This window comes from Cardiocondyla obscurior, linkage group LG05 (assembly GCF_019399895.1).
Source record: "Cardiocondyla obscurior isolate alpha-2009 linkage group LG05, Cobs3.1, whole genome shotgun sequence".
Classification (NCBI taxonomy): Eukaryota; Metazoa; Arthropoda; class Insecta; order Hymenoptera; family Formicidae; genus Cardiocondyla; species Cardiocondyla obscurior.
The window spans coordinates 8972960-8995522 of NC_091868.1; the positions used below are offsets into that span (position 1 = coordinate 8972960).

Consider the following 22563-nt stretch of genomic DNA (forward strand, 5'->3'; position numbering starts at 1 on the left):
GCCGTATTCCGTCTGCGAGCGGAGTTTTTCGATTATCTTGACGGAAAGACATAAATTTTCGTTCAGCAAACAATGCATCGGATTAATGCAAATCGTCGTGTGTTTACGTAACGAAACTGCAAGCGTAATGTTGCATCACTTGGCGAAAGGACGCCGCGTTCTATTTTTGTCAGTCGTTGCCGTCAATTTTATTATTTTTAATTTTTATTTGCGGAAATAAATTAGAAAAGTAAAATAACTATTATTTGATGAAACGTCAACTTGACGAAAACTGCGGGCTCGGGTTTCGATTATATCGGGTTTGGCTCGCGTGCGGTTGCGCCGTAGGTACGATTACTCACGGATAATGAGAAAAGCACCGAGGGAAAAGGGCGAGAGAAAAGAGGAAATCGAACGGGAGTAGGGTCTAACGGCTTTCGACCGTTAACGGAGGCCCGTAAAGGCTCCTTTGCCCGTGTACACGTAGTTACGTCTCAAATAGTTCGCAAACGACAAACGTTTGCCGAGTACTCCTCTGACGGGCCGTTTTGTCGACGATTCTTTTCGTTCGCGTTTTTAAGACCGGCCGCAAAGCTTTGAGATCGTGATTTTGATAGACCAAGCGTAATGCTTTCTCAAACGTCCACCAACCTCGATTGTCCGAGGATTTCTCTTCCGCCGCACGAGTCGAATTTTAAAATCTTCTTCCCGATTAGATTTCTGACCGCTTGTAAAATATTTTTTCCATCGATTAAAAAACTTTGATTTTATTTATCTCTATCATAATTTTAGCCACGTTTGCGAACGATCTAAATTAAAAAAAAAAAAAAAAGATTGTAGCTTGCAAATTTGCGTGCGAGAATACAAAGCGCACGATCCGATACCGTTTATTAGCAAGAGCGTTAATCACAATGCAGCTTTAATATTAGCCTGACCGACATGGCAACCGCATTTGCGGTGAGATTGATATTCGACGTCGTACATTTACTGACATTAAATCCACGCAATTACCGATGACACACGTAGAGCGTGTTCGCGTGACAAGACCGACTTAGCTCGAAGTAGCTGCAATACCTGAGGCTGTGCCTGATAACGCATACGCACTTCGTAGGGTAATCGGCGCTAATCCCCCCGAGGGAGATAGGGAAGAACCGGGCTTCGCTCATGGCAGCGTACAACAGCTATTCTATGTTCGCTTTACTTTCAGATCGTTTTCACGCGCGACACGCGCAAAAGCGGGTTAAATGGGTCATGGCCTCGTAACGCGGTGAATTAAAAAAGTGTCGCTGTTGCATTTCACAAATTGATATGAGATTATCAAATAAAATCAGTCTGCATGTTTAACGACACACGTGCTATAATTACGTGTCGTTGTAAACCAGGCTGTTCTATTCTGAACCTCGACGCGATACGGTGATCGATATTTTTGCTCCCTTTGATCTGCGGCGGCGATCATTCGGCTTTACGGAAACTTTGCGCAGGGAACGTTCATAAAAATCGTACGATACGACGTTTTGCGCTCTCTCTCTTTTTCTCCCTTACTATGCGATAGATGCACTTGCGTGAAAATTAAAAAAAAAAAAAAAAAAAATTGTGACAGTAAAAGTAAGAGAAATGAGGAGTCGTGAGCGGTCGGCTCTAGGTAACAAACTTTGCGTCCCTTTGCGTTATCTTTAAATACGTGTCACGAACACGGTACGGGTGTCGCGTGTCAATCTCGACAGCGGCAAACAATTTTTCAATGGTGCATAATTCACGATCAAACGGGTCTCGCGATCGCGCTCGTGACGTTCAGGTGCGAAGGTGATGCGAGTGACGCCGATGACACGTGTGACGCACGTCCTCTTTTTTCCGCTCGTTATACCGAGGTAAAAATACAATTTGTTTTTCTGTAACGCGACTGCAGGTCTGCGGAAAAAAAAGGCGAAAATTAATGCGGCTGCGTTGGGCAAATTAAATTATTAAGTTTGGAATTGCTGTTAAAATCGTAATTAGCTTTGGCTTTATTTCGAAACATTTGAAATTTGGAATTAATTTTGCAACGCGGCGCTTTTATAGGTTTTATAGAACGCTTGTTCAATAATATAATGAAAAACAAAACCGTAGAAAAGAAAACGTGGGCACACGTGTCTATATTTTATTCATGCACTTATGATTTTGGTATTTTTTTTTTTTTTACGTAACGTTCTAATCGAACGCACGTGCCGCATACATTTGAACTCTTTTTGAAATTTTAATGAACCTGACATTTTACTCCGTCGTTTGATTATATTTATCGTCGCATAAAACCTGCGTAAAAAAAAAAAAAATTGTTTGATATCGAGTTATAACGTAATGTACCGTAATGTCGACTTGTTAGAAAAACTCGAGGGAAATTCTTCGCTGATTCATACGTTCGTAAATGCCGCAAAAATATGTGCGTATTAAAATAGAAAATTGTTAACCGATTTATCAGGGCAATTAATGCTGACAAATATTTTTCCCGGAACGATTGATGATAACGCACGGATTTATTATAACTGGCCCAACGGTGGGTGGCAGCGTGATAGAGCTGGAAAACAAGTTTCGGAAAAAACAACACGATCGGCGGTGCAGTCGATGAAACTTTTTCTTTTGAACACGCATGCGTCTGTGTTGGCCTGGCCGAACAGCGAGTAAATAAAATGTTTATTGTGCAGAGCTAATATTTTTTCAACGGCTTTTTATCCGAGGCGGGGTGTTTTCGCGGGACGCGCGGTCAAAATCCGCACGGTGCATTCCGCTTTGAACCACGCCGGTGGAAAAGTGACGGCGTTATTCATTTTTTTCAATCGATTCGAAGACGATATATTATATAAGTAATGCATGACGTATCTCATTTTCGAAATTAATCGTGGAGCGCGAGAGTCGCTCGATTAACGAAGGGGGGAACGGTCGTGATTATCAGCCGGCGGAATTCGCGGTAAGACGGGGAGATATCGTCGCGAACGTAACGTGAATCCGTCGACGTCGGCAATCGGGAATCTCATTTTCCCGCCGACCCGAAAGTTAAACACCGCCGGTCCGCTGTTATCGTATAATCAAGTGGTATCGTCGTCCGTGGGGCGGGCAAAGGCGTGGAGCGACAGAATGAGTATCAAGCTTGCGAAATCGGGCGGAAGGGCGGGAGGATAAAGAAGAGGGCAAAGTGGAATTTATCGGCTTGGCGTTTATCTCATCTTCCAAGGGCAATAGCGTCCCCGTCTGAGCGGAAACTGCGGAAAGCCGCTCGACGTAATTTGAATTCACCCAAATAAAAGGTCGGGACGAGAGTCGAGACAAAGCAAAGCGACAGACGACGGAGGATGAGGGCTTTTGTAAGAACCGGGCGGGGGAGTCTCAACAACGATGGTAAACGCGAGAGGAAATAAAGTTATTAAGTCTCTTATGTGTTTTCGATGCCGCGAATAACAATGCTCACCTTGTCTCGGCGCTCGGGCTTACCTTTAAAAAATCTATCGTGGAATATCGCGAGTCCAAACTACATTTATTGTGCCTATCGGCCAGGAACTAAGACCGCTAAAATATTCGCACGTTGTCATTGTTAAGTTTTACGAAGTAATCGTGGTGTTTCTAAAAAAAAAAAAATAATAATAAATAAAAAAAAAATTACTGAAAAAAAAAAATTCCCTTCGGCGTAGATAAAACCGGAGCTCGTCACGGAGAGACTTGGTCGTCGCGCGAAATAGAAATAGCCGTCTGCATCATTTAAAAGTTCCGGAACAGAGTTCTCGGACGAGCGCGTCATAAATATGGAATTTGCAATTTCCCGTTGGACAATCAAACACGATGACACCGGCCGGGTCTAACGCGATGCAGGTCGGCCGGATAGTCCGAGCGCGCTCCACGGTTAGCCCTGGGCCCCGAGTTCATTAATCGCATTAATTAAAAGCAACTGCGGAGAATCGATGGTAATTCTGTTACGTCTTGACGGTAACGAGGGCTGAGCCACGGTCGTTCGGTGTCACGGGCCACGGTGATTACGCCGCGCGTGTAATCGGACTACCCCTTTCGAAAGTTTTACCTGATTAATAATAACAGACATTAATAGACGGTGCACCGGCCACTTTGCAATTAAAATTCCGCGAGGTAGAATTGACATCTCGATACGATGACGCGCGTACAAATTAATTTAAAACAAATTCACTTTTCCTTTTTTTTTTTTTTTCAATTTATTTATTTATTTCTTTTTTACAACAAATGTATATTTTATTTTCAAATAAATTTTATATATTAATATTTGATGTAAATCATGTAAATGTTACATGAGTACGTTTTCGCATGACTTTGATAAAATATTTCCGCCGTTTAATCAAGCCCTTCGTTATTATATCGATAAAATATCCACTTCGTTGCATCTCGAAAAATTGGGAACGTGGGATGCGAGCAGCAGGTACCGGCACGTTTTAACGTGCTACGTGATAGCGATTAAAACTGATGATCACGTTTACCGTTCGTAAAGAGCCGCGCACTCCTGTCGAGTATTTTAAATATTCGCTGAATTCCGAATGGAAACAGCATTCGCGTCACGTTTTCGCGGCGAGTCCGCGCAAGCTGATAAATCTACAGTAATTAGAGAGTGAGAAAGAAAAAGGTGGGGCTAAATTATACTTTTAATGACACGCTGAACTCGACAGGAATAGCACTCGCAGAAGCAATTTTAAACGGCCCTGTTTATTTATCGATGCAGATGTCGAAGCGTGTCGATTTCGGCAAAAAGAATTTTCAGTTTTGTTCATATGACGAATATTTTTATTTCAACGGGAATCGCCTATCATTCGAGGAGAAACGGCGTCGCGGCTTTGCGAACGTATATCGCCGGACATGTCGCTAGCGCGCGAAAAAAAAAAAAAAGAAAAAAATATGAGACGACGACACCCGCGTTCGTTTAGTTTTCTTTTTAAACGGAAATCGGTGCGTCTTTTTTTCTCGCTCAGTTTCCTGATGGATCGGGAGGTCGATGGGCACTCCGAAGTGCGAGAGCACAGTCGGAAAGAGATATCTCACAGTCGATTTAATGGTAGGGCGATTTAGCGGCGATGCCGCGGCGATAAATAAATTTCCGCGCACCTGCTTTCGACCGGGAGTTGAACGGGTTCTCGCGGTACACACGCACGTGTCACGTGCGGAGCGATATTAACGGTAAAATGCATTTTCCCGGCATTTGGCAGCGGCGGGCGGATTTAATGTCCTTTTTTTCCCTTTTCCTTTTTTTTTTTTTTTTTCGCCCACAACGGCGGCCGCTGCGGCAGACGCGGTGCGGCGCGAGCGGCAATGAAAATATGGAAATTCGTGAATTGTGGGCACGAGGATCGGCCTTTGTCGATGTTTGGCCGGACAACATTTGGCTGTTACGGGTAAACATTAAAGTAAAATAATAATCGCGCCCACGCGGAACGCGTGGCATTTATATTTTTAAGACAAGCGAAAAATTAAAGCGCGCCGGAGCGTGCAGTCACAAAGTTTACATGACAATCGCGTAGTTACGGTAATTTCGACGGTGTACCCTGAATAGAGCGCAATTATCGTTGACGGTGAATAATATATATGCGCTTTATTCGCGCGGTTTGATTCCGGAATCGCGAGAGCGCCGCTGCATTTTCCGTGCGTGCAAATTGCTTATATAAATGGGCTCTTTTAATGAGCCCCTCCCTTCCCCCGCTGGACTCCGACCTCTCTTGTTGTCTGAATTTCGAACGCGCGATTCGAACAATTGGCTCGGCGAACTGGAGAAGGCATTCAATAGTTGCAATCGCGCGTAACGGGTTCGAAAAGCTCGTCGCGGCTCTTTTCGGGAGGCAAATTTCCGCGTGCGCATGACGAAGTCGAATCGAGAATCTGGGGAAAAAAAAAAAAAAAATGGGACACTTTTATGGAGTGTGGAATTTTGCGTACTTGACGGAAACAAGGGGAGAAGGATCGGCGGGAAATCCGGCCGGTGAAAATTTACGGTCGGTCCAGTCGCGACGGGCGGAAAACAGACGTGAGAGAGACGGAATCTCGCGTTAAAGATTGTACGAATCGGCCGCGTCCGCTATTCAGCGCGACTTTAATTGATCCCGAATTAATTTATTCCGGTGCGCGCGAAGCGATGAAGCTTATCCGTCCGTGACATTTCGGTGCTGAATTATTCAAGCGTTTTCGCATTGGTCGATCGGCTGCGTTTTATTTTCGTTCTCGCTGTTTTAATTAATGCCATCCCGACTGTTGCGTCCCGGGAATGATCGTCCTCTTGTTCTTTTTCCTCTCACAGTCCTTTCTTTCGAGACGTTACGACGTTACGTTTTTACGATCGCGGCTCAGCTTTCGCGTTTGCGTGGTGTTTAAGAAAATCCCGCGCAACAACCGGCAGCGCACCTGTCAAATTCGGTCGCGAGAGCGCGATTGATTTATCGCGCTTGCCACTCTCCGCAAACATTCCATCATTACTGGACGCGGCGATGTATCGTTCATGTTGGCCCTGACATTTAAACCGCAGATCAGCCGTAGTTACTGATCCAAATTGTCCACGTTGCTACGTGATGAATTTATACGCGAGATGTCCCGTCCGCGCAGCGGGCTATTAAATTTTGCGTAAATGCGAGGCGCGCGGAGATTGAGAAATTTACTTGTTCATCTGGACGTATCAATTAAAATGTCGAATGTTTCGAAGTCGGTATTTTTCCACGAGTCGGAAAGCTCGAGCCAATTTTTTTTTCTGTTTTTTTTTTTTTTTTTTTTTTTTAAACGAGGACGTGGCAGTCGGTTCGCAGGTCGCCACCGAGACGGTGGCTATCGAAAAGGATCCGGACAACAAGTCGGAAACTTTCAAGCTCAATTAAACTCGAACAAACTTGGAGACGCCTCGCGGCAATGAGAACGGACGGACGGTTGGAGTGTCCTTTCAGTTGTCTGCACGGTTCGCTCGGTGCCAATTTCTCGATAAAAACAAAGCGAAAAGTCCGGAGAGAGCACGGGGATAAGAATAGGTGCGGGTCCGACGGCTAGCGTGTCATTATGACGTCGAGTGTGCTCCAGCTTGCTTGTCGATTACCATTTCTCGACGCTCGCCCGCCGTGAGAATTTCCCGGCAACGTTCGCGGATTAAACAGCCCGCGCGCGAAACGAATCTCCTCTCTTCTCTCCTTTCCCGTGGCTCCACTTTGAGTCGATTCGCCTGCGACGGTAATATCGACAAATTTCGTTCGCGCTCAAAGACATCCGCGTTGCAATTTTATTTTTAATAAAATTAATATTCTCAGCTTCCTTGCTGTTTTTGATGTATTCATTCCCGCCGCCGCAAATTGTTCTTGCGAAATGCACTCGCGCCGTGTACGTGCGTTATAAATTTCGGAGCTGACCAATGGCTGCTGTATAATTACTCGCTTCTTCGCCGCACGCCGTGCAAAATTCAGTTCTCTCGTCCAACGTCCGACAAGAGGATGCATCGCTTTTTTCTTTCAGCTATTCGCGCTAGCTTCAACTGTCGCGAGTTCGCACTTTCCATACGAAATAAATTATTATACGTCGAACGAATATAAAAATACTTTTTTTTTTATTGAGCGAGATTGTATTCTTTACGCGCAACATTTTTTAACGCGCGTTCCAAACAAATGTCTAACTAACTGAAATAAAAAGCGGCGAAGTTTGTGCTGAGCCGGACGTTTCAGCGTGTGCGCGTGCCTTCGTGAAATTTTTCGTAAATTCCGCGACTAATTTTTTATAATGTTTGACGACCTGAAAATTTGTTGAAAAATTTGACGCTCGCGCGAACGCGCGACCTATCATAATTGCAGCCGCGAGTTTCACATTGTTCAACTTGTTAGCGCGATATAAACAGAAATAGAGTGTTTCAAAGCTGCGAGATGTGTCGCGCGGATTTTAGTTATACGCCAGCACGAGTCATTGCATTAAAATAGAAAAGCAAAAATGTTTGCGCGCGTGAGATTATGACACGCGGATTACAACTGAAATTGCTCGTTGCGCAGTTAACTAATTAATTCTGATGGCTGCAGTGGCGCGGCTACAACTGCAATTTAAGTTTTTCGTAAAAATAACGGGACGGCGGTATCTATGCGAGCTTAATGTTTAAACTTTGAAGCTTTATTTTTCAAAACGGCAAAATACGCAACGGCGTCGAAAGAGAAGGGGGGTGGAAAAAAAAAATTCGTGAACTTTTAATCAGTTTTTAGAGAAGCTTACTCGCGACTCCTTTGAAATTGTATGGGCCAGCGATGGGTGCAGTGCACTCGATGTAAGAATTTCTTTAGGATGTTTCCGTCGTTCTTGCGAGCGCAATATAGACCGGGCAAAACGGACGTCTGTAGAAGCTGGCTCGACGATTCAAATCGATTCGGCGATGCACCGTTCTCCTATCGTCCTCTTTATCTCTCTCTCCGTTCTTCTCGCTCTCTCATATCTCCGTCTCGGTCTCTCGGGCGTATATTCTACCGCAGTTCTTTCTTCGGCGATGCAGCACCTCTTCATCTTCTCCCTCGTTTGGTTCGATACGCGTCTTTTCTCTACTCGTGTCTCCTCGTTCCTCCGCCGTCTTTCGCTCGTCTCTTTCTCGCAACCGCGGCGCGGAAGCGACCGCGGAACAAAGCTGCAAAAGCTTTGATGTTCCGCCGAGCCGCGTTAAGCATTTCAATCTATTCGATGCACCTCGCCCCTGACGATACTCACGTGGATTCGACCGGGCCTCCCAGCGATGCGGCGAGGCCGAAATTCCGAGCGGATTTTCCGGAAATGCCGAATGCGTCGGCCGTCAATGGGCGCGCAACGCAGCCGAGAATGCGGCGAAAGAGATGCCGGGAAGCGATTAATCATGTATCACGTCTCCGCGACATTCCCTGGATGCAATTGGGGGGTTATCAGTAGGAAGCTCCGCGCGCAGCTCGTCCTTTGTTTAGTCGATTACGTTCGCGCGCCTTTTGCACGGCGCCGCGGCGCAGTTTGGTAAAATTAATTCGCAATCGTGCGGAATTATTAATGACTAATTTTCGAATTGCGACGCAAATTGATAGCGCTTACGGCGTCAGTGACCGACATAAACAGAATGGCGTGATTTGCTTTACCGAAATTAGCTTATGGAAGCCGCGGAATCGTAGTTTATTGCGACAAACTTGATCAGTTTGATCGTCAGTCAACAGCAGTAGCTGGGATTTATCAAAATGTGCTCAAGTATTTTGAAATGTGGGTCGGGTGCTTGGAAAATTAACCGAATTATTATTAGCGCCGATTAAACGACCGTATCATCGGCATTTTTAATAAAAAAATAAAAGAACCGCAGCGTAGCAACAGGAATTTCTTTTAATAAACTAAAATTAATTACAGCAGCAATAGTTAACGGAATACATGCATTCGGTAACATATTACCGATAGCGCAATATTGTGTTAAATTATGTCCATCGTATAACACGATGAATAATATATAACTTGATAACTAATTATTTGCTATAAGATTTATGTAATTTGATATAATATAATGTTGAGTATTATAAATTTACGTGAACATAAATTACTGCACATGATACATTATTGAAGTAGAAGCAATTATACATACGCGCGTGTGTACAAGCATAAGAAATATACAAATATCAATATTTGCAGTTTGCAAATGCAATTTTTTATTAAAACATCGACGAGCTGAGATTGATAATTTTTCGATTTATTTCGTTATTTTCGTTATAGAATTTTGTCCCCGCCGAGAATTTTCGCGCCGCCTGCTCGATATTCACAAGCGTGTTACACACGTCAGATAATCTAATCGATATTCTAATAATGCGTGCGACCCGGAAACGTGCAATATGCTCGATGTGACTGTCAAATTCTCATCGCGTCGCCGGCTCGGAAATGCGACAGGTTCGCGGATGAGATCGGGGAACGAAGCTCGTATCATCGTGCGAAAGGGGTCCCTGAGCCGCTATCAGATCATCATAAACCGGTGGTTCCTCCGGAATATCATCTTCGTAAGATGAAAGTCGATCAAAGGCGGATGGCAAAAAAATAAAGATCCAAGGAACTTATTCGCGCTATACAAAAAGCTATATAAGGAAATTTTTTCTCTCCTTCATGCTTTCTTTCTCTCGCTCACTTCTTTCCGTTCTTTTTTTTTATCTCTTTTTCTCTTTTTCGACGATATTTCGGAGATGTTTTGTATCTTGCCGTAATGCGCAGGTGGCTTATTTCCGCATCGGATATTTCGCCGGAAATCTTTTTTCACGCGCGTTAATTTCTGCCCGATTATTTAGCGGTGCGAACAGTCGCACCGGCGAATCCTCACCGACGTGCGCGCATCCGGCGTTGTAAATCAATTTCGGAAAATCCAGTGTAAACGTGAACGTGCCAGATATTACTTTAAAGGATTACGAATGCGGCGCGCGCCGTTTACCGAAATGAAATAGCCGACTGATAAATGCGGCCGGCGATAGCTACACGGAAGTCCGTCGTTACTCCGGCGCTAAGCCGATTTTTATTTTATCGTGGCGCACCGCGAGGCGAGCGCTATCCGACCGCGAGAAAATTGAAGATATTTGTTACTCCCGTGTAAACCTCGCCGTCCATATCTGCGCGCGAAATGAAACCGGATCGCGATGGGTTCGCGCGTCGAGGCGAGAGGAGTCATAGAACGATCTGTTTGCGTCGTCACTTGCGTGTATATCGGATCGAGTGTCTCATTGTCCGGTTACCTCTGCAGCAAAGGAATCGACGTCTTATTAACACAATTGTACTTCGTGTCGTAACGTTTCTATCCCGTGCATTTACGGGGCTGCGAGAAATCGAGAAAGCACGCTGTGGATAAAAAAAAAAGGGACCGGGGCATTTTTATGTAAACTCTCAATATTTATAATACTACGATGCAATTCTCGGATCCGAACGAGTGCACCTTCCGCGTCGGGTATTTCGCCAGTCGTGCTTTATAACGGCGTGTAAACACACATCGCCTCGGCGTGCCTCGGGATGCAGTTCGCTGGCGGCGCATACGGTGCATACGAATGCCGCGACATCGATTCCTTCGCGCATGGTGCCCGCTACCGAACTTTGTTCGCCTGGTTTCCATGTACGGAGCGCGACCTAAAAGCCCGATGAATTTCGCCAACTTCTAATAAACAAACACCGCAGTCGCCAGGAGACGCTGTTGCAATTAGTTCCAGACAAACGTTGGAAAGGGGGTCGATTAATATTGGTTCACTCGCGTTTAAGATAACGCGACGCAAATGTTGTCGAGAATGCATGCTTCTCCACGTATGCAAAAATCGAGAGAATCACATTTACGAGAGTATTTGTTTTAAATTTTCGTACGGGTTTTTATACGAGTTTATTGACGGTATAAAAATCCCTCACAAACGCAACCGTATTTATTAATGCGACTGTATAATCGTAAAATAAATCGCGGACGCGTGAAATGTATAAAGAAATATATCTTTGTGCCGCGTAAAATTTTTTTAACCGTAAATCTAAAAATTATTTTTTATTAACTATGCGGTAATTGTATTTTAATAAAATATAAGCAACGAAAAAAAAAAAAAAAAAAGTCTAAACGGTATTTCGAGAGACGCGAGCTCTTCCAACCCCCGTCTGGTGGAAGAGTCACGTGCCTAGCCTTTGCCGATGTAGCTCTCTGGGTCGTAGGTTGAATTAAAAATCCGGAGATTTTTCACCGGAAGAAATCTCCGGGCGGGTTAAAGCGTTTTCTCCGTTCGCCATCGCTCTCTGCGATTCGACCAAGAGACGAGAGACGAGAGAGAGAAAGAGAGAGAAGGGAGGGAGAGGGAGAGAGACCGGTAGTAGAAGCGAAATCATTTTTGGAGGAAATAGAATTTCCAGAGGAAAGTTGGGAAGACTTGGAATACATCTCGCCGCGACTGGGGTCAATAATCCTTGGGCGCCGGCGAGAGGTGCTCGGTGGAAAAGTCATCGACGAGCAAACATCATGACCGGATTGCATTTATAAGTTTTAAGTGAGGGGCCAAACGGAGGGCTAACTTCCGCCTGCGGAGCGTAGTACGTGCCGGGAAGTTTTCAGAAACGGCCAAGTCGCAAAGTGCCCTGAATAAAAAATTGGGATGTGGCCGACAGATGCATGTTTTATAGGGCGCGCGGTTTATACATGAGGTAATTACGAGAGAGGAACGCGGGGCGAGAGGCGCGAGATGAATCCTGTCCGATCAATACGAGATTCTTGGAAATTTCAACAAGAAACTTTGCCGGGCGACATAATTGGGATGTGACGTATAAATCGAAATTCAAATAACTATCTCGTAGCTGTAGTAAATTAATTAATGTATTTTAATGACCCACCTGCCAATCTCACGCGTAAACGTTTGATAATAGATATAAATATTTTCGGTTTTATTAGATGACCACGTCTGACTTGAACGGTACAAATTTAGTTTATCAGAACGATAAATTATTTAAGATGAAGTTTGCGACCGCGATAAGAAATATCGAGTTACGGTCGGGCGCCTCTGAAATTTCTATCACCTTGTCGACAGAGAGGTATCGATCCCCCCCTTTTTTTTTTCCGCCGCCTCGGCGAGGGTGCGACGCGTGCAACAGGCTGACGGAAGTTATTCTCGCAGCTGTCGCAGTTCTTACCCTAAGAGTTTCATCCTCTTTGCGTAATTCCGCCGTGATTAAGCGGGCGCCATCGAAAATGTAACAAACCTCGTCGGAATAAAGTTTGCGCGTGATTACGAACTTATCCTTAACGTCGCGGATACTGGATATAAACTCGGTGGCGAAACCACCCCGAATCACTAGGTTCGCGACAACGACCGTTTCCGTTTAACGTCGCGGAAGTTAATTTCAATTTGTATACATCCGCGAGTCGTTCTTTTCAATTATAAACGTTCCGCCGTCGCGCGATCAGTTCTTATTCAGCGCGGTACATTTTAAGCCCTCGTGATTTTTGATTACGTGGATCTCGCGGATTCACGTGGCACTTTTTTTGTTTTATTTTACGATGTTTGCCCGTTTCGACACGACGACGCTGTCGAGCGACTCCCTCGGGCTTGCGAGTGTCGTATAAATAATTACGAGCACGATTCGATTGTTAGAGCCGCGCGCGGCGATGTCGTGAAAATGCCACATATTTTTGTCACGTTTCGAACGCCGCGCACGCCTGAAAAATCTGGCTTGGTTTTCTCGGAGCTTTTCGTCGTACGACAGCTGCGCGACTGTTTCCGCGTGAAAAAAAGCGCAGTCCGCGTGCTTTTTTTCTTCCTCTCCTGCGGACTTGATTGAAAGCTCTGCCGCGGCTGTCGTCCCCTAATGAGGACCAACGTAGTTACCCGGCGCCCATGTAACTTTCCACTTTTCGCGATTGACGCTTGTCAATTTACGGATTTAATTATCGGCGGTTTTACGCCATGGAAATAGGAAAAGGTTCCCGTAGATTCTAGCGCCAGCGCAAAGAATCGAGAAAGACGCATCGTTGTAATACGTGAACGCGGCTTTAACGAGCGTATAATAAAATAATAACGACGACGATAGCATTAATATCAGGCTCGCGACTGTTTTGTCCTTCTCTCCGTCTTCTTCTCCATCGAATATATTTCTCAGGTTGAACGGTAAGAAAGTATTCTCCGGCACTCGGGGTGAAGCCCGTAAAGGCGACGACAGTAACTTTAGTATTCCGACGGAAGGGGGGGGGAGGGGTGGGTTAAGGATTTACGAAAGTGCCGATAGAAGGGGCAATAAAGGGAATGCACTTGAACATTTGCTCATTTTATTTTTCTCATCGATTTGACTGAGGTGGGCCCGCTTCGACGCGGACCCCGTTCCCTTCCGCGCGCATTATCATAAAACTTAACCGGCGAATCGGATGCCAGAGGGCGAAGGGCCGATCCATCGCGTAGAGTTTATGGAGAGTGAATGACACCGGTGTCAGGCAGAATGCGAGTTCTTTTATTGATTGGGGAGGGGAAAAAAAAAAATACCTCAGATCGCTTTTCAACGGAGATGAATAAAAATTTAATTCCTCCGTCGTTCAAAGTCAACATTATAGTCACATTAATTTTTAATTAATCGAGCTTGTAAAGTTAAAAAAAGAATCTAATTTTCTCGTTGCCGTTTAAATTTAATTCCTTTCGAAATTATGAAGTAATTTCTTCGCTATACGTTGTTATTTTTATTTTGATATACATTTTTAGTTTGGCGATTGAGATTTGACTTTTTTGAAATACATTCTTTAAAAGAGAGAGAGAGTGAAAAAAAAAAGAACAGTAGAATGATGTAACGTGCGATTTTGGCGCGCGGAAAATGGAAGAAATAGAGAGACTCGAGGCGAAAGACTGCGGAAGACACGTACGAGCAACGTCGGAAACTGCCGCTGGGCATCGCGAGAAACGCAATCAACTCTTTAAAGAACACAATCGTTTGCTACGGATTTCTGCTTTCCCCATTCGGTTACGTTACATCGGAAATAGTTGACGTTGTACGGAGAAAATTGAATGGGTTTCTTATCGTGTCGATCATGTAATTGCTCTCGGATTAATTATAACGACGAAATTCGCACGATCGATCCAACATCTCGTGCACGTATTGACAGTAATTATTCTCGCGGAACAATTGCTTTATCTCCCGCGGGTTATTTTAAATTTCTAACGTGTTTCGATTTCAAAGTTCGGCTTGAAAACCCTGCTTCTTCGATGAACAAATGTTATTTCGCGATAGTAAATAGGGAAAGGAACGGAGAGAAGTTTCATTTGGACAGTTAAGGGTGAATACTCTGGAGAGGTGAATGCATCGGGATAAAAAAAAATGGCAGGCCAACTTTCGCTACGAGGGTGAGAGTGAGAAGGGCGGTGAGAGGGGACCGGAGTGCTCGAAAGCGCTGAGCTTTTTCGGGACGAGAGCCCCGCGGGGAATTCGAACACGATCAGCTCGGACCTGTTTCGCGATTTTCTCCAGACATGCCATCAGCGGAATGACAAATGGAGGCTGCGTCCCCTTTTACCCGCCTTCGATTATCCCTGCGTCCTTCGTCCTTCTCTTCTCTCTGCAACTCTTTATTGCTTCCGTCTCCCTCGCCTTCTCTCTCGGCCTTTCCCCCCGCGGCCGGCATCGTCAATGCCGCTGTTTCGTGGTAGTTGGAGTCGAATGCCGTTCGAGAAAATCGATTACTAGTCTTCGAAGAAGCGAGAGCAGACCGGAGGCAGGTTTACCGGGATCTACGATGCGTCCGATTCGTCGCGCGGTGTTCATGAATTTTTGAACAAAACCCGCGTTCTCAAGCGAGAACTCTCGGTCTACTTGGAGTCATTGTTTCCAACCAGCGATGTTGCGTAGCCAGCAATGAATCGTCATTTCTCTGTCTCTCTCTCTTTCTCTCCCTTACTCTCTCTCCATCTCGTTTATTTTTTCGCTGTTTTATTCAAGCAGCTCTTATTCTTTTATTTAACGTGAGCTTCGCGCGACCGGTCCTCCGCAATATTACGGAAATTGAAGTCTTTCTATCTCCCAGCTTTCGGGGATTAAACGACGCCCGCGTGTGTATTTGAAGATTAAATACGGGACCTAGAGAGGAGGCGGTATTTCGTTTATGAACGTAACTACCTACAAGTGTACGACGGGCACACGAGAGCGCCGTATATTGGCTGTCTCGGGCGCCGGCAAACACGTCGTGCGCTTGTAAGCGGAACCGAAGCCGCGCGATCGAGCAACATGGAAACGTCGTGTCTGGATAAAGATTTATACGCCCGAACCGATTTACGAAGGAGCTCGCTCCGTCGAATCGCGGAGCGACTGCGGTCGGAGAATCGCTAATTATTCAACGTCGGTTCGAAGATGGGAATTAACTGGGTCTCAATTTTCATGAAATCTCTTTCTCCCTCGTCGACGTTTCACGGGAGGCTACGCGCTTCGTCGCCGGGATAATTTTTATTCGAGCACTGCGAGGCGAGACAACGGAAGAAGCGATCATTTTGCAGGTATCGACATGTCAGCCAGGCTTTGTAAAGTAATCTTCCCCCCGGCAACAAAATGCAAGCGTCGTTTACGTACAAATATTGCATTTCACAAAAGCTGACGGCTTTAATCGCCGTGACCCGGTCGCGCGCGTGATATTGAAACGCGGAAACGATCAAAGCCGGGCGCGACTTTTATCGTTGCGTTTGTTCGCCGACAGTGACACGGTTTTCCCGCTATTTGAAAATATTTTCGCGGCCGTGTATCCATTTTGGGCGGAAATGTCTTTTTCACGAGCGGATACGCCAAGTTCGAGCCCAGCGGGCAAAGTATTTCGCTTATGAGGCCGAAATGCCGGCGAGAGAGTTTCGGGAATCTCGGCTTCGAACTACCGCTTGTTCGTATGCCGCGACACAACGGCAGCTGCCTCGGCAAGAACAATTTCAACTGTCTTGAAATATCGTTGCAGCAAGCGGAAGACAATCGCCGGGCTCAATGACGTGGAAATAGCGCGGCTCGCTCTCGAGAATCGTCGCGTTGTATCGTCGGGCGAATCCTTCCCGGTGAAATTCGCTTCGTTATACACGTCGCATTTAATTTGCATCGGAGTCTGAATTCCGTAATTCGATTCGGCTACGTCCGCGTGATGGATCTGAAAGTAAAGCGATAAAGCTCTCGGCCAGAGGTAGGAGCAAAACACGCTGCCTTTCCCTTGCATGATTGGACCCGCATTTAAAGCGCTAAGAACAAGCGTCGAATTAACGGCGCCCGTCCACCGCAAATACATTAAAGCGAGATAAAGTTTAAATTAAGACATTCGCCGCCCACGTTGTGGGCGATAAAGTATTTTTCCGAGTGATCGCCGAGCTTTCGCGCGGTCTCTCTCGCTTAACTCATTTTCGCGCTTAAAATGGCAATAGGACGCAATTATTGTTTTTAGCTCGAGATTTCGCCTGACCGAGTTTAATGTAAAAAGCACGGGCGCGAATAGGTCGGCGGTCTCCGCTCGATGGAGAGGCAAGTGCCAGGTTCGTTATGGCTTAATACTTTTGTGCACTCACACGTGCATCCACCTTACTCGCGTCTCCGCGGAGCAAAGTGAAGCGGACGGGGAATTTACGAGCTGCAGGAATTGCATGGGCGAAAATTTCCCGTGACGTACGTCGCATCCGACCTTTGGTGGCGCGAAAGCGGCGGACCTGCGTGAAAAATGCTGGCGCGAGAAAAGGCGAAGAATAGAAAACCCGCAAGACGTGTCTTCATAAAAGTCTGCCGCGCGGAAGGCGGCTCTCGCCTTTTCGTCGCGATAGCACGCGAGAGTGTGTGTGAGAAAGAGAGAGAGAGATCGTTGGGATTAAATTTCGGCGTGGTGACTTATCGATCGACGAAAGAGCGAGAGAAAGCGCTTGTGCTCTCGATTTATTATAAATTTTTTTGCAACGATTTTTTTTTTTTCTACTTGAGAGAAAATATTTCACGAGCGGAGGAAACCCGCGACAGTAATGGAAACGCCGTTCGCCGTCTATTCTCTCGGAGTATCCGTCTTTGGAGAGGATCGACGTTCGGAAAATTTCATCGGGCTTCTCGAAGCCGGTCACTAATTAGCTCGCTCTCCCGGCGAACGGCCGTGCGGTTATTAGCATCGGTTTCCCGGTTGGCGTGGAAAAAAAAAATAGAGTTCGAGGCGGCACTCCGCTCGTGGCTCTTCATTAAAACGATGCGCTCCGATATTATCCTCGTGGAGGATAAATTCCACGGGACGTGGGGAGGCTAAAATTGCGGGCGCGCGCGGGTTATCGCACGCTATCGCGGAATCGATTTACGACTGGGCCGGGTACCCGGCCTTATTACCGAGGTAATACCTCATTTTCCAACATTAATTCTACCTTTTGACACGAAGCTACGCTCCCAAGGCCGAAACGGGAAAATAAAGGCACCGCTCTCATGCGCGAAGCGTACTGTTTCAAGTAAATGACGTGCGCTAATTACCGCTTTTTTCCCTTGCCGTTTCTGCTTCTGAATTTTTAGGCTGAATAGCGTACAAGTAGACGAGCAATGTTTAATGACGACCAAACGAGTCTTTTCGTTTTACCCCCCATTGTTCGTCTTTTTTGTAATAACTGCATGAACATTGCAAAGCGCGCGCTCCGCTGTCGCGTTAAAGAACGTTATTATTTTACATGTAATAATTTTCACCGACAAACTACGTGTTCTTATAATTCTTTTTTTATTTTTTTTATTTAATACGATTTATATTAACATTCTTACTTAATTAAATATATTAATTTTTTTAAGTTATTTGCGTTAACGACAAATAAATAATTTAATCGAATAAAACACCGCAACGTAATCTATTAGTTATAAATTTGTTAAAGTGAATATTTGGAGTAATATCCAACGTGTAATATTCGACCGAATATTCGGCATAATGTTCGAAATAATATATTACACATATTCTTTTTGTACCGTGTTAAATTCTGGAGCGGTGATAATGTACACAAACAAAGCCGACGGCCTTCGGCCGGGCGGCGTAGGTGGGCTCGCGCGCTAGCTTCCCCCACCACCTCGCATACCTCTAGCGGAAGTCGAACAGGTAGAACGTGCGTAGCGGAGGTCCGCAAGCACGTGGCTGCAAAGTAAGTCGCGCATTACGATTAAAGCTTTCTATCGTTATAATTCAGCTTCTGCCATCGGTGACTTGTACGTGGATAGTATTTCTGTACTGATTTCTTCGAGTAGAGTACATACATATGTACGTAATACGTAATACGCAGCGACTGTAGTTGGCCCTCTTCTCATCTAGACGCAAGCACGTGGTAGCAAAGTAAGTCTGGCTTTACGAATAAAGCTCGCGATCGGTGTTATATGATTTCTCCGATCGGTGACTTGTACGCGGAGAGTGCTCTGTACCGAATACTTTGCGTAGAGTATTTAATAATTAATACGCAGTGATTTTAATTGCTCACGTCCTTTTATACATTCTTATAACACGTGTATTACTAGACCTTGTATTCTAAAGTAATTTTTTCTTATGGTTACGGCTTTATTGCGATGGATGAGCTCCTAGCTTGCTAAGAATATAAGATCTTTGTCTAACCTAAATTCCTTTTTTCTGTTTAGCTAACAATCAAGACGAGCCAACACGGAAGGACGATTCGATCATCCTGGACGTCTTCCTCAGTCTTCCTGAGAGGAGGAGCAGGCCTGGGAGAGGCATCATGCCTCGGTGGAGCAACCCGAAGGTAAGAATTAATTTTTTATTTCCATAAAATTAACGCTTTCTACTACGTGTATAAAAATTTCTTTTTTTTTTAACAGAAAACAATATTCGAACGCTCCTTCATTTAATTGTCTTATTTTTTGTTACAGATTAAGAAGCTGGAAAATGAACTCCACTGCTGCGCATCGATTAGAGAGTAAGATTCAATTTTTTAACTAACACTGGAGAATCGACTCCACTTGTTAAAAAATAAAATTTAAATCGCGATAAAAAAATAAAATAATATAATCCTGTCCCCTCGCGTAATTTAAAAATCGCGTAATAAATAAACTTTAGATAATACAAATAGAAACGAAATCACATAAGTCGCGTTTCAGAAGTTTAATTAGATTTAGCTAGGCATTGACTAACCATATAATTTTACATGTAACTAATATATCACAGTTCTTCTCCTAGGATGTTATTTAAGTAAAACTCTTGTTTTTCTTAAATAAAAATTCCGAAGGAAATTTTCAGCACATTCTCGCCGTCGTTACAAATAATTATACGAACTGCCGCCAGTTCGTCGGTCCGTTTTTCGGAAAAGCCGATAAGTAACCGCGCGTCTTCTGATTTGCGAAGTATAGGAACGTGAGTACTTACTCAGTATCGCGGAAAGCATTTCAAGTGATAATTTTTTTTATTTAACTCGCGACTGTAAATTCACCGGTGTGCGGTTTTCGCGAGTTTCTTGTGCGAAGGATGGCTTCACGTCCCATCTGAGAGGAGGAGGAGGTCCAGGACGGGCATCAAGCTTCAGCGGAGCAACCCAAGGGTAAGAATCATTTTTTTATTTTCAGTGATTGTCGAGATCACTTTAAAATTTTTTTTTTTTTAACAATTAATTTAATTAGAACGCTCCTTCATTTAATTTTGTTATTTTTGTGTTACAGATTACAGCCACTGTTAAACTCCGCTGCTGCGCATCAAATCGGTGAGTCGCATGTATTTTGGCAACGGATTTTGGTAATAAAATATGCGAAAAAAAAAAATAGTTAGGAATCATTAATAGCCAGGAATGATAGGATATAATTTTTCGAATTATTTTAGGTTTAGTAAGTTTATTGTTCTAATAACAAATATATACATTTTTTAAAAATGATTATTTTGACTTTTGAAGAATTTTTGCGTACTTCGTGATTTAGGAATCTTTAATAAAAAAATAAATAAAAATCTGTAGTATCTCTGTTTTCGTAAATACATTCGGGAGGGTAAAATATTATTAAACTTCCACTCAAAATTTTGTTCTCGCACGCTGCTTTTTAACTTTTAATTCTTTCTTGCGCGTGTGTTATGCGTTGTGTAGATGTTTGAATTTGATAGCGTGCGCGCTTGCATCTTCTACGAAGAACGAAAGTTGAAAGAGTTTTAATCCTTCGCCCGTATACTCTTTCCAAGATATTAATCTTTTAATTAATCTACTACTCGCGGAGTCATCCGGATTCGGGAGGGTGTATCAAAGTTTTTAAGCCACTTTTAAAGCTAAATTGAGACTGGTTTACACGGTATTGCCGACATTAGATTAAAAAAAAAGAGAAAAAAAAAATTCTTCGAAATAAGTTCGATGACGAGAGAGCTCCTCAGTAGAATTCCTTTAGGAATGGGTCTCCAATTCTCTTTCGGAAATGATTCGATTTGCGGGATAGTCTTCTTATTGCGCCCGGAGACGCTTTTCCGGCACAAATTGACATTGAATTTGCGACTCGTTAATTTCCCAAGGGTCATCCTCCGAGAATATCGAAGCTTCATCGTAAGCGCATAGACACCGGGCGGTTCTTGAAAGCGAAACGAGAAGGAATCGCGGCACCTTCTTGTTCCCCCTTTTGCTCAGGAGTCTAGGAAAAGCATTCGTCATCGGTGCCTCCGACGGTTCAGAGTAGTTTTGATCCCGTTGCTGCTTTCGCTCTCCCTTTTTATCTTTTCCTCTCTCTCCTTTATTACCTCTCTTCCTGTCCCTCCCTCGTCGGTTTCAGCTGACAGGCTTGTAATAAAGGGTTAAGGCGTAAGCATTAATCAAGACGTAGTAGACATCCGTAGGAAATATTTCGCGCGATATACGCGTTTCGGTGTGGAATACCTCGCGGAACTTCCGTAAGATCTCGTTTTCGGGTGCGATGAACCCGCCGAGATCAAGCGAGTTACGTAGGATGCCAAATTTGTCGATGTTGCGAATACAAGTTACTTGAGAGTTAATGACACGCAGTCGAGCGAAAACTCGGAGAAGAGCTAGCGAGATTTAAAATCGGATTTTTAAAATTATAGTCATAATTAAATTTTGCTATCGGTACGATACCGCTTATTTATTTACAAGTTATATCCGATTTAATTAATAATTAACCTACTTCGTTTTGAAAAAAGCAAAAACTGAAAGGTTGAATAAAAAATTAAAAAGGCTTATGAATTAGATTATAATTCGAAAAAAATCAAACTCGATTTGAAATCAAATCTTCGTTTATGCGATTTTTCCTACGTCGGATTTTCTATGTATTGAACCTTCCACGAGGGAGCTATCGTGAATTTCGAGGCGTTGGCGGGGTCCACGTCGAAGTATTAAAATCGATTCATGCTGTGCGTCGCGTCAACGTCATGTCAATATCACTATCATAAGTGGCATCTCGTCGTGTCACATTTCCACGGTCAAATTTATATCTGTCCGAAGTCAAGAGCCGTCGAGACCGGCTTCTTCATTCGGATCCCTCGCGATCAATCACAGTTAACATTATTATTATCTATCAGTTTGCATTTTTATTAATACGCCCCGACGACAGCAAGACCGTCACGTTTCTGTCCGCGAAATAAGAACGACTGCTTTGAGCACCGTCGCACTTTAACGATCGCGATATTTTAAAAAGTAGCGCGCGGCATTAGGGAGACGCCGAGCGGAATGACGCGGACAGCTCTTCCGCGTTCCGCGCCCGCGAAGCGCCGGCCGCGGAGCCTCGCGAGAGAAAAGCGAGAATTTATTCGATTCCATTAAAGCTAATCTCTCTCCCGCTCCGTCGCGAGATAAGTTCTCTCGAATTAAGTCGTGAAATATGATTCGCCTTTGTGGCGCGAGCCGCTGTGTACTCGCATATTTAATACTGCCCGCTTACGCCGCGCTGAAACGTACGGGCCCGGAAATGGGAGCGATAATTCGCTCCAGATCATCCGGTTGAATTTACGTGTGCTTTTTCTGGTGGGATTGAATGTCGGCCCTCTCCTCTTTTTGTTTTCTCTCCCCGCGATTATTTTCCGTAAATAAGATACTCGTAAAAAAAATCACGCAGGAACGAATTAAACTCCGCGATTTCTCGGCGCGAATTAATTTGACAAATAATTCTGTTCGGGGAGTTCATTTTAATTCAGTGTCCACACGACCCCTTCCTTTTTTTTCTTATTCGGCTATTTTTTTTCCTTTCTCGACGTACCCTAAC

At 44.4% G+C, this 22563-nt stretch overlaps 1 protein-coding gene and 1 long non-coding RNA gene across 12 annotated transcripts in view; one reads left to right on the forward strand and one right to left on the reverse strand.

Annotated features, from left to right (window-relative positions):
- Positions 1-22563, forward strand: part of LOC139102738 (uncharacterized) — a 365092-nt gene that overhangs the window by 39116 nt on the left and 303413 nt on the right. For 8 of the 9 annotated variants that reach the window (XR_011545749.1, XR_011545759.1, XR_011545755.1 and 5 more), the window contains exons 3-5: positions 19009-19130; positions 19258-19922; positions 20041-20081. This is a non-coding gene — a long non-coding RNA (uncharacterized lncRNA). The remainder of the gene's footprint in view (positions 1-19008; positions 19131-19257; positions 19923-20040; positions 20082-22563) is intronic. The other variant, XR_011545750.1, reaches the window with a different exon arrangement.
- Tsp26a (Tetraspanin 26A) overlaps positions 1-22563 on the reverse strand; it is a 90197-nt gene that overhangs the window by 22792 nt on the left and 44842 nt on the right. The window lies entirely within an intron of this gene.